Here is a 12,208-nt window from a genome sequence, read left to right as displayed (position 1 = left end):
TTTAAATAACAACCCTCTCACCCGTAATAACTGAGTGTCAGTTTAGCTGATCCCTGGTGGTGGTAGGAGTTGCAAGTGTCCATGTTCTATTGCTGAGACATTAACTACTCTCCTCACACAACTATCCAAGAAGTAGTTTTGAAGAGGAGAACATTTTCCTTGTCAAATTCTTCCTCAACTGCTGACTGATCAACAAGCTGAATGCGGCATGTATTTAACTTTTAAGCAGGAACAAGGGGGAAATTCCACTGAAGTGGCTGTATCATATCCATTTGTATATGATTTAGACAAATAAACCATGACTAAAGCTTGAGCACATTTTTTGAACTGAGCTCAAATACTACAGCCTAAAATATATTTACCTCCACCCCTCAAATATATGCATTATTTCATGATGATGATGCAAATAAATGAGAAACAATGAATACCAGACTTGGTCCAAATACATGTGTGTTGTTTGGTTTTTTTTTAGTACTTTCATGTTTGTAATATTCACTGTTTTTTCCCCAAGTAAAGCTATCATGACTTTTTTTTTTTGTATTACAATCTCATTCTCACAAGAGACATACCAGAGACACACACATGTGCATAAAAATCCTAAAACTAGTTGGGTCACGGTTAAGTATGTGTAATTAAATCCTAAATTAACTGCTTTATCATATTAATTACTTATCGTTATTATGTAGCAAACAAGGCACACGCAAACTGTATCTAAGTAATAATACCATGAATAATAGTTACATATTCAACATTAACATAAATAAAAAGTATCCAAAATAAACCTTTGTTGGGGTGGTTGATTTTTTTTTCATAATGACACAAAACAAGTTTCACTCCAACAAAAGTCCACACAACTCACAAGAACCGTCACACATGTCCAACGGAAAAAAGCCATCAGCCTATACACCATGAAACATCAAAGAAAAATGATTATGAAAAACATTGCTGTCATAACTCTCAGCGTGAACTGACACAGTCCTATCCATCATTTGCTCTGCTCAACAAATCATAAAAACATGCTAGCCGACAATCACTCTCCTCTCTGATTATCATGTCAAAACCATCTTCTTTCCACTCTTCTCCAGCCGATCACAACCCAAACCATCTTCATCTTTATATTCAAAATAATAAAGGAAGCAAAGCACTTTGCCTCTGACCAATTATTTACAGTCGCAACCACCCAACTGTTGCAAAGGAAAGGCCATCTGTCATCCCCACATATCCAATCCTATTTCTTGACACAATCATCCAATCAAATTTTGGCTTTCATTAAAGAATTAAAATGGCACCTTCTTTTGAATCAAATGATGATTCAATTGCAAAAATGAACATATCAACCTAACAACAAGAAAAAATGTACACTACCTTAGTACCTAGCATAAACTATTTAAGAATAAGTTCATTTTGTCTAACATCATTTATTCTATTTCCAGCTCAATCAATAATCATTAACTCAACGACTGACTGGCACTCAACCTACGTGTGCCACAATACATGCTCGCTGTCAAAATATTAATATGTCATCTGTGACGAAGACACCACCTTTCCAACACACATGCAAACAGAAAATCTAACTGTTCACAGCATGGATACAATTCAGTTTTCTTCTTCTTCTTCTTCTTCTGCGTTCGTGGGCTGCAACTCCCACGTTCACTCGTATGCACACGAGTGGGCTTTTACGTGTATGACCGTTTTTACCCCGCCATGTAGGCAGCCATACTCTGTTTTAGGGGGTCAATTCAGTTTTAAACATGTACAGGAAAAAACAAACTGTTGTTTTAAAAAAAAAAGTCATTGGAAAATATAATAACCCCCCAAAATTATAAGGCACGTAAGTGGAATGGCTGATGTCAAATAAAAGGTATACCATACAGAAGGGCATGACAGAAAAGAAAATACTGGATATTTGAAGGACTTTGTATTTTTACAGGTGGAAGACAGAGAAATGATAAGACGACACAGAAATGATAAATGTGATCTCGGACAACAATGAAACAACCTCAGATTCTAAGACTGGGGTCTGGGCCAGCAAAACAATGCAATTCCATACATCATCTAAGTTCTAACTAGTGAGACCTGATGTCATAACAAAATAATCTAATGTCTGTCCAATTATTTTTCACATATTTAACTTTTAAGTCCCTACCATACTTCACACACACACACACAGATATATATATACATATATATACATATATATATATATATATATATATATATATGTGGTTAAATTTTAAAAAAACAGTTTGTTAACCTGACAACTGGCAAAAAAAGGATCACATATTGTAAATAAAAGGAACTCACACGGATTGGCATCACTTACCAGAACTTCATAAACAAAACAATAGGAAAGTACATTCACACTTACATCAACTCACACACACACACACACACACACACACACACACGCACGCATGCGCGCACATGCACACACATTCCATTCAGCATTCCATAACTTTCTCTGCACTGGTTACATGCATAATAACATACTGCTACATCATAATATTGATTAAGAAACCTTCTCTCTAGTGTAATCCATGATGAATTGTTCTATGATAAAAAATATTTGTCAATATTCTGATCACTGAAATTTAATATAGTCCATCAGTATGCAACCTGCCTTAAGACAACTGTCTTTTTATCCTTCCCAAGATATATAAATTCTTCTTTTTTTTTGTCCTGTAAAACAAAACAAGAGAAAGTTAATTTATAAGCAAGCAACATAACATCATATGCTAATAACATTTTCTTCTTCTGAGCTGCCATAAAGTATAAACGGAAAATGTATGCAAACTGTATCAACACTGAGATAAAATTACACGGTTGTGACTTACCATCTTGTCCTCGCATTACCAAAAGACAAAATACGATCTGTTGTTTCCTACTGGTTATGATGAGTGACTTACTGAGTCACACTTGTTGGAGTCAACCAACCCAGGGTAAAACCCGTTGTCTTTCATTTTTACTTCCGACCTCATTATCGCTATCTAACATTTTTTCCATCACATTTGCATTCACTTACATGTATAATCAACAAACTGTAGAACAACGTATTTATACTTTTTGTGATCCCTGTAGCAAAATATTGATACTGGGAAACACAGGAGACAGGTGGGTAATAGTGATCATCAAGCAACTGTCTGTCATGAGATCAGCTTTTGTCGCTCATCGCTGCCAACGCATGAACAGCATTTTCTCAGTCTATCCACTCAATTTCGCATGGTTAATGTTTCAAATGTGTACAAATCATGCAGTTTGCACTTAAAATAAAGCACACTTACAAATAATAATCAAGGTCAGTCTTACCAAATTCCTACTGCAACTTAACATTTCCGTGCGAGTGGTCATTCCGGCGCGCTTCCATCTTGATATGCAAATGACTGCAAAGTGAAAATCCGTGTGAGTTCCTTTTATTTACAATATGTAGAGTTTTCAATGATTCCCTCATCAATAATAATCATAATTTTTAGTGATTATTCCAAGTAATTCAAGCGATTTTAGTGTTATTCGTGTAGTTTCTTTGTTTACTTTACCTGCTACATCATTTTCAGTTTATTAACGATGCGCTGTGTCAAAGTGAAAATGTATGCTCCCTGGATGGGCGTGACACTTTTCGAGAAACTGTTTCTGTGAAAACAATGTGTCATGGATTTCATCGTCAGTTAGAGGAAAAATTAGAGGATGTTGTTATTTAAGAAAACAAAAATTAATTTAAAAAAAATCCAAACGGGCGGTAAACAAACAACTAACCAATAAAAAGTTATAAATATATATATATATATATATATATATATATAAAACAGGTGTTTGTATGTCAGATCGAGAGAATGTTACTCGCCCGATTACATCCGAACGGAAAGCCCAGTTTGAAACTCGTTTTCTCTGCGTCAGACACACACACTCACTGACACACATACACGGGAGCGTGTCGATACTCCCCCGTGTCAATACTCCCCCGTGTCGATACTCCCCCGTTCATGTGTGTGTACGTGTGTGTCTGTGTCTGTGTTGTTGTTGATGTTGTTGTTGTTGTTGTCTTCTTCTTCTTCAGTTTAGCGTCTTTTAGCCAAAAGTGTTATTTGACAAAGATAGGGGGAAAAGACGGCTACTGGTGAGGGAAAAGTAACTGTTCACGCGCGCGCGTGTGTGTGTGTGTGTGTGTGTGTGTGTGTGTGTGTGTTTTAGACTCGAGTGATTATAACTGGTGAAATTTTGCTTCAAAAATGATATTACAAATATATCATCCTTTGAACGAAATGCTAATGATAACAGTAAGCGAACTTGACTAATCAACAAAGATTTGAATCCGTATGATTAAGCATTAACAAGCAATATAATATAATGTGATTAGCAACACATAAACAGGGGAAAAAATATTAATGATTTGTATGATTTATGGCATATGGTTTTGAGGGGTAGGGTTATGCGTCAGTGTTTGCATGGATTATTCATGTTTTCGACGGCTTTTTATTGATTGTTTTCACACACACACACACACACCATACCAGTACTAGTAGCGGTGCACACACACAGAGCGTTTTGCCGCTGTTAGACTTAGCACGGATAATTCATGTTATATAATTTGTAATACACAAAATAAAGAAGAAAATTAATTAGTTGTGTGTGTCAATTACTGTTTGTTGCATTTAAAAAAATTCTTTTCGTTTTTATTGATTATTTTCACACACACACACACACACACACACACACACACACACACACACACACCGTGACACGCGTGCACGCGCGTATACATTGTTGGTCCTCGATATGTTATCACCAACCCGTAACTTGAAGGTCAGTTACACACACACCTTACACACACGCACACCCCGGCGCGAACTCACACACAAACACACTGACACACACACACGGACCATCTGACACCCCCCTCCCACCCTCATACATACCCATCGCCCACATACACACTCACCACCCCCACACACACACACACGGCGCACTTTCACATACATAATTCAAATGCATGCACTAGCACGATACACACACACACACACACACACACACACACACACACACACACACACACATCGACACAGTGAGCACAACAGACACAAAAGTTGTAAGCTTTACAACCCAGCCAAGTGGCGGAGACAACACCAGTGACGACGGCAAAGATAAAAGCGCCAGATAACATAGGGCGCGATCGCCGCCGTGCGCGCACGCACGCAAGCACCCACTTACACACACACACACACACACACACACACACACACACACACACTTCAACGTACTCTCACACACAAACACACCTTGTAATACGCGCACGCATATACTCACTCATACTCGCACACAGGTATGCGCGCACGAACACACCACCACCACCAGCACAAAAACACAACTGTTGGGGTGATTCCCGGCGACATTATATGCCGCAGTATGTTATAGCTTGCATGCAGTGTCGCCGGTGCAGTTGATTTTTTGTTGTGTCTCTCCTGGCATACATTGCCAGCGATAATAATTATGTGCAATGCGACAATATGTGCCGCAACATGTGTAAGCCTCGAGTCCGTGAACCAAATGGTTATTTCAGTGAGTTCTAACCTGTCTGTGTCTTTTAAAAATCTTATGGGACGTCCCCGTATTACACACATTTTCAAAGTGTCCCAAACTTACCCAAAATTCACATGAGGTTTAGCAATGATGCAAAGAGCATATATGACGTAATTTTGAAAATGCACTCGCTAACTTCACAATACCACATCAAATACACATAATTAGAATACCTGTCTGAATATCTGATGGACTATATAACAGACTAATGCCTACACATGCGTACACTCCAGAAGCTTAATTATTGTGTGTTTGAAGTGATTTGTGAATATTTTTAATCTGAAAGTGCTGTGTCAGGAATATAGTTAATTACTGAAACACAATAAAATGGAAATACAATCAATGTACATGATACACAGTCACACTATTCATTGAAAACTCTATGCCAGTATCACCATCTGTCTGCCTGTTTATCCATCTGTGTGTGTGTGTGTGTGTGTGTGTGTGTGTGTGTGTGTGTGTGTGTGTGTGTGTGTGTGTGTGTGTGTGTGTGTGTGTGTGTGTGTGTGTGTGTGTCCTTTTTGCCAGGATGAACTGAAACTGAATACCATTTATTGTTTGTTGTCTGTACATTGATTCAGTTGCGGATGAATTTCTGTAAGACTGCTTAAATATGTCTCCAAGGACACTTCTCCGATCAAACAACAAGCAGAGAAATTATCAGGTATCAACATTTACTTTCATTAAAAGGAGAAACAATCTACTCAGACATAATTTAATAAAATGTCACGTCCATGAACAGAATAATATTGCGTGATGCTGTTCAAGTATCATAATACCCCTTCCCGTGCCACCCCCCAGTCCCCTGGTTTTGGATGGTGGTCCATGGCCAAAGTTTATTAAAACATTTTCGTTCGTTCGTTCTTTCAACTCACTTCTCTCATTCTTCACTAAAATCCACATAGGTCCAATGATGTATTCAACTCTGTCTTTGTCTCTGTCTCTGTCTGTCTGTCTGTCTGTCTGTCTCTCTCTCCAATTGATTTACATGATATTTAACTACATAATTCATTTGAAACTCTACATCCCCCTCTCTCTCTCTCACTGTATCTCTCGCTGTCTCTGTGTATGTGTCTGTCTGTCTGTGAAACTCTACATCCCTCTCTCTCTCTTTCTCTCTCTCACTGTCTGTCTGTCTGTCTGTCTGTCTGTCTGTCTCTCTCTCTCTCTCTCTCTCTCTACTCACATTTTCTCCACTAGATCAATCTATTCACGAATATAAGGACCGACAATGTGTATGCTGGTTTCGAAGGAACACAAAGCAGAATGTTAAGGTAGTAAAGTAGTGTCCCAAATTTACTACATTTTCAAACACACACACACCAAATAAATACATATATATCTCTCTCCATTCCTTCGAAACACACAAACACACGGACACACACAGACACACACACACACACACACACACCAAGAGAGGGGTGAGAGAGGCATGGAGATAGACTTATATTTATTTGTTTGTGTGTGTGTGTGTGTGTGTGTGTCTTTTTAAGCCACTGATGATTATATATGTTCAGTTCCGTGCATGATAAGACGATATCCTAAAGACTATATCCTAAAGACTGAGCAGAATACATTTTGATCTTGATGACGAATAAGACAGAGAAAGACAGGAAGGCGGGGTGGTGAGGGACGGATATGACTCAGTCGATTGTTGAATATTGGCACAAAGCCGGGTAGTGAAGGTGGATGTTCCCTCTGTTAATCAAAGGGCAGTAATTTCCAACCGAACCCATTGGCTTTTTTACTCAAACGACATAATCATTTGATTTCTCCGCTTCACATGCAGTTTGACACGATGGTAAAGCATTGTTTGCTGATGAGCATACACACTGAGAACAGCTGAGTAACTTTAGTGATGTACCACTCGTTATCTTTGTGTCATGTAAACGGTCTTATGTTAGGGAGATAATTATGTAAGATTTGTTTTTATACGCTGAGAGCAGCTGAGTAACTTCAGTGATGTATCACACGTTATCTTTGTGTCATGTAAACGGTCTTATGTTAGTGAGATAATTATGTAAGATTTGTTTTTGTAAAAGGGTGAAAAACCAAGAAAATATGGTAATCATGCCCGATCAAATTATGCAAGAACATTGTATCAAATGAATATAGGGCTTTCGTATCATTGATAAAGCAGTAAACGCAAAGTGGATACACCAGGACATTATGAGTATTTTAGTTTGGTTGGGTGGCATTGTAGCGGAAAAATGTTGGCAAAATTTAGCTCTGATTAAGGGCGATCTCTGCGGGCATCACACCCAAAAACTCTCCTCCTCCGTTCTTCAGTTTGAGGTAAATGTGTGGTCTTGATTCCCTTTAAAAAAAAAAAAAAAAATTCTGTGGAAAGTGTCTGCTAGTTCAGGATGGGGAGGGGGGGGGAGAGTAGGACAGCGGGGACATGGTGGGTGCAGATGGGGTGGGGGTGGGGGTAGATAGTGGGAAGGGAGACTGGAACATAGGGAGGGAGGGGTGGGGGGGGCGTGATCACAACCAATAATTCTACTACATTCTTAGGAGGGAAAATATGTGGTCTTTTTGTCTTTCTTTCTGTTGAGAAGCGTTTGCAGGTGATTATATCAAATACAGGGTTATTGACAGGGGGTAGGAGGTCCAGCAGTGGAGGGGGTAGCCAGGGACAGGGGGGAAATGGGGGATTGAGAGAGTAGGAAATGGGGAGCTGGTGGCAAGAGAGGATAGGACAGGGGGGACATGGTGAGAGGGAGAGTAGGACAGGGAGGAGATGGGGTAAGGGAGAGTAGGACGGGGGAGGTAGACAGGTGGGAGATAATAATAATAATAATTTATTTTTATATAGCGCTATAACACAAGCATGAGTAAGCTCTAAGCGCTTTACAATCCAGTACCTAAAGTGAAACAAGAAAGCATTTAAAAAGTAGTAGAAACATAAAACAGAATCATTGATGTTATAAAACACAATGCATAAAAACTCACAAAGAAACATACTATCAATACTACAACTGTTACACTCCAACACTCACACAAACACACACACAGACACACGTGTGATTAAACGGCTGAGATAACAGCAATTTTCGCTTAAAACACATACATGTAAAAAGGAGCATAACTGTAATTTGCATGCAGATTTTGTAAAAATCGTAAAATAAAAATTTTGGATAGAAAAGGTAAAAGGGGCAAAAATCGGCAGTCATTCTCCCTTTCGAACCACACCACCACCACCATCCACCTACCCACCCCCATTCTTTCTGCTCACCCATCACACACACTCACTTTGCCTTGAGCCTGGGACAACAGCACTATTTGAGTTACGACAAGTTGTTTTTTTGTTTGTTTGTTGTTGTTTTTTAAAGAGATAAGTTTTAAGATTTGTTTTAAAGGTAGATAGATGAGTTGTTTGTCTGAGAGCAATAGGCAGAGAATTCCAAGTTGTTGGGCCGAAGACGGAAAATGACCTCTTTCCACAGGAGTTTAGGAAGTATCGGGGAAAAGTTAGCTGGGAGGAATCAAGAGATCTCAGTGTTCTGTTGGCAAGTACTGGTTAACAAGCTCAGAAAGATATAAGGGTGTGGTATCACAATTCAGGGACTGAAAGCATAGACAGGCAACTTTGTATTCAATTCTTCCTTGTCTTTAGTTTCTACAGTTTTAGAGTTATGCATGCGTGTGAATGACTGGTGCGAAAGCGCTTTGATTTGTCTATGCACAAGATCCAGCGCTATATAAATAACATTATTATTATTATTAATTATTGAACAGGCAACCAGTGAAGTGTCCGCAGGAAAGCAGTAGCACTCTCTCTCTCCTCGACTTTTTAAAGCCGAGTCGAGCTGCACTATTCTGTATTTTCTGGAGCTTGTAGAGTTTATCATTGGGAAGGCCAGCTAAGAGAGAATTGCAATAATCTAGGCGGGATGATATGAAAGCAAATTTGTTTGCAGCATCAACAGACAGGAAGGGGGAATATATATATATATAAAACAAAACAACACACACACACACACACACACACACACACACACACACACACACACACACACACACACACACATGGCATACAGGCACTAGCATGGCGTTAGTAAAATGCATAGGGAAAAAAATGAACAAAATGAAAGAAACAAACACACACAACACACAGCACTACAGACCAGAGTGGGGGATAGAAGGTGAGGAAGGTTCTCAGTCAACCATACACATTTGACAAATAGTATCATTAAAATGAACGATTTACATTACACATTATGGAATAAGGTGGGAAAGGCAATGTTTTTTGAGGGTGGTTGGGCAATGGTGTTGTTTAATTGTTTCTGGGAGTGAGTTCCATAGGGTGGCGCCTGAGTGAACCAGACTGGATTTGAACAATTCAATTCTTGGAATTGGGATATGGACTTTGGGGGGATTCCTTGATGAATTTACAGAAAATTTGTCTTTTAATGTTGGTGGTACATTACCTGTCATAATCTTTTGCATCATGATTCCTTTATTGTACGGATTAGTGGGAGAATATTCGCTTGTTTATAGTTTTGCATCATGATTCCTTTATTGTACGGATTAGTGGGAGAATATTCGCTTGTTTATAGTCTGAGTTTAAAAGGGAAGTCTTTTTAAGGAGTATCAGCTTGAGCCCCCGTTTATGAAGATTCTGTAACGGCTTCATGGTGTTCGCACTTGAGGAGTCCCATAGTGTTGATGCATAATCTATTGTAGACTGGATATGTGCTTGGAAAAATAATTTCCGTGCATGAAGGTCAAGGAAATGTTGGAAAAATAATTTCCGTGAATGAAGGTCAAGGAAATGTTGGAAAAATAATTTCCGTGAATGAAGGTCAAGGAAATATTTGATTTTGGATAGTTGATGGGTTTTCTGGGCTGTCTTTTTGCAAAGGGAATTTATATGAGGATTCCAAGTGAGAGAGAGAGAGAGAGAGAAGGAGAGACTATGTGTGCGCGTATGTGTGTGTCTCTGTGTGTATGTACGGAATTAATAAACATGTGGACCGATGGAACACAAACACACACACACGCACGCTCGCACGTACTCTGGCACATTGGCACAGTCTGCGTATATAAGAGACAGACAGAAAGACAGAGAAAGACACACAGAGAGATGGTCTGTTGAATATTGTATTAAGAGAGATTGAAAGGAGTGGATGAGAGAAAGACTGAACGAATGAAATAATGAAAATTATTTGAATAATGGTATCTATCTGTGATAGCGTTTTCCAGTAGATGTTCACCCAAAAGGTCGGTGGAATCGCCATGTACAGCGGTAATCAAAGCTTTAGCCCTGATAGTCAGGACAGCAGTTGCCATTTCTGCTGTTCTAATGGTCATAAGTCAGACACGACTACAATCATACATGTCCATCTGGGTGTCTTCATCTCGTCCTCCGTATATCTACTCCATGTTCCCTTTTCCCGACTTACAGTGTTGCTTGGATGTTTGCACAGGGTATAGCCAATCCAGCTCCATTCCATCTCGGGAGAATCCTGATTTCCTTGTTGGGGTGTTGCTCGCTTTGCACAAGGTGTGGCCCTCCAACTCCATTCCTTTTCGATTCCTGATTTCCTTGTTGGGATGTTGCTCGCTTTGCACAAACTGTGGCCCTCCAACTCCATTCCTTTTCGATTCCTGATTTCCTTGTTGGGATGTTGCTCGCTTTGCACAAACTGTGGCCCTCCAACTCCATTCCTTTTCGATTCCTGATTTCCTTGTTGATGAGTATTCTAGTCTGTTCCATAGGCTGGAATAAAGTTTGACATTATAGGGACCACCAAGAACTGACTGGATGTCCACAACACGTCTATCAGTGTTCAGTTGATGAATGTTCGGAGTTCAGCACGACTTGAAGTTCCGCCGGCTCCCAGCGGCCTTCTCAGTTGGATGTTTGTGCAGGGTCTGTCCAGTCTAACTTCCTCACTTCTTTTTCTTTTATCAAAAAACAAAAGAACAACAACAACAACAACAAAAACTTCGTAATGATGGGCAACCAGTTCGTTCCTTCAGTTCCCACGGACTGTGGGCATTTTATTTTAATTGTTTCTCAGTGGACACCGGGCCAGTCGATGCCCGCAATGCGTTTTACTGAGTCATCTGTTGTTAAGTGTTTATCAGTATTTGGTCATTTACCTGACAACCCGGATCTCTGATCGGACTTAATATTACTGTTGACTAGATATCCCGGCCCAGTCGTCATAATGTGGCGGCCTGGTCAGGAGCCGAGGGCAGGTTGTGGAGCAGGGTGTTGAATGCTTACCTCAGTTGCCAAGTGCAGTTTTTGTTGTTGTTGTTTTTTTTATGTCTTTACCTGCGCCCTCCGTCAGTCTTGATTGACTGTGCTACCTATGACTCAAGACAAAGTAACTGATAGATATGCTCGCCTTTGGAACGGAGACTGATCTCATTCCCAATGCCAACCTGACGGCGAGCGAGAAGAAGAAGAAGACGGTCAACTGAACAAACGGCATTTTGTCAGTATCTCACCACTCTTTATGCAACTCAGTTGACGTGCATGGTACACTCAGCCGACTCGCACACTGGCACACACACACACACACACACACACACACACACACACACACACACACACACACACACTGATGATGACGACGATGATGATGACACTGATGATGATGATGATGACACTGATGATGTA

At 39.8% G+C, this 12,208-nt stretch overlaps 1 protein-coding gene across 2 annotated transcripts in view; it reads right to left on the bottom strand.

Annotated features, from left to right (window-relative positions):
* LOC143297520 (phospholipid-transporting ATPase ID-like) overlaps nucleotides 1-12,208 on the bottom strand; it is a 63,446-nt gene that overhangs the window by 50,849 nt on the left and 389 nt on the right. Inside the window, exon 1 of one of the 2 annotated variants that reach the window (XM_076609920.1) lies at nucleotides 3,307-3,378. The exons of the other annotated variant lie outside the window; for it this stretch is intronic. The gene's annotated coding sequence lies outside the window, so the exon portion shown is untranslated. Of the gene's footprint in view, nucleotides 1-3,306; nucleotides 3,379-12,208 lie in introns of those variants that run through there. 2 annotated transcript variants of the gene reach the window in all.

Source organism: Babylonia areolata, chromosome 22 (assembly GCF_041734735.1).
Source record: "Babylonia areolata isolate BAREFJ2019XMU chromosome 22, ASM4173473v1, whole genome shotgun sequence".
Taxonomy (NCBI): Eukaryota; Metazoa; Mollusca; class Gastropoda; order Neogastropoda; family Buccinidae; genus Babylonia; species Babylonia areolata.
The sequence above is the reverse complement of the archived record's forward strand: the minus strand, read 5'-3'. Positions and strand labels throughout refer to the sequence as shown.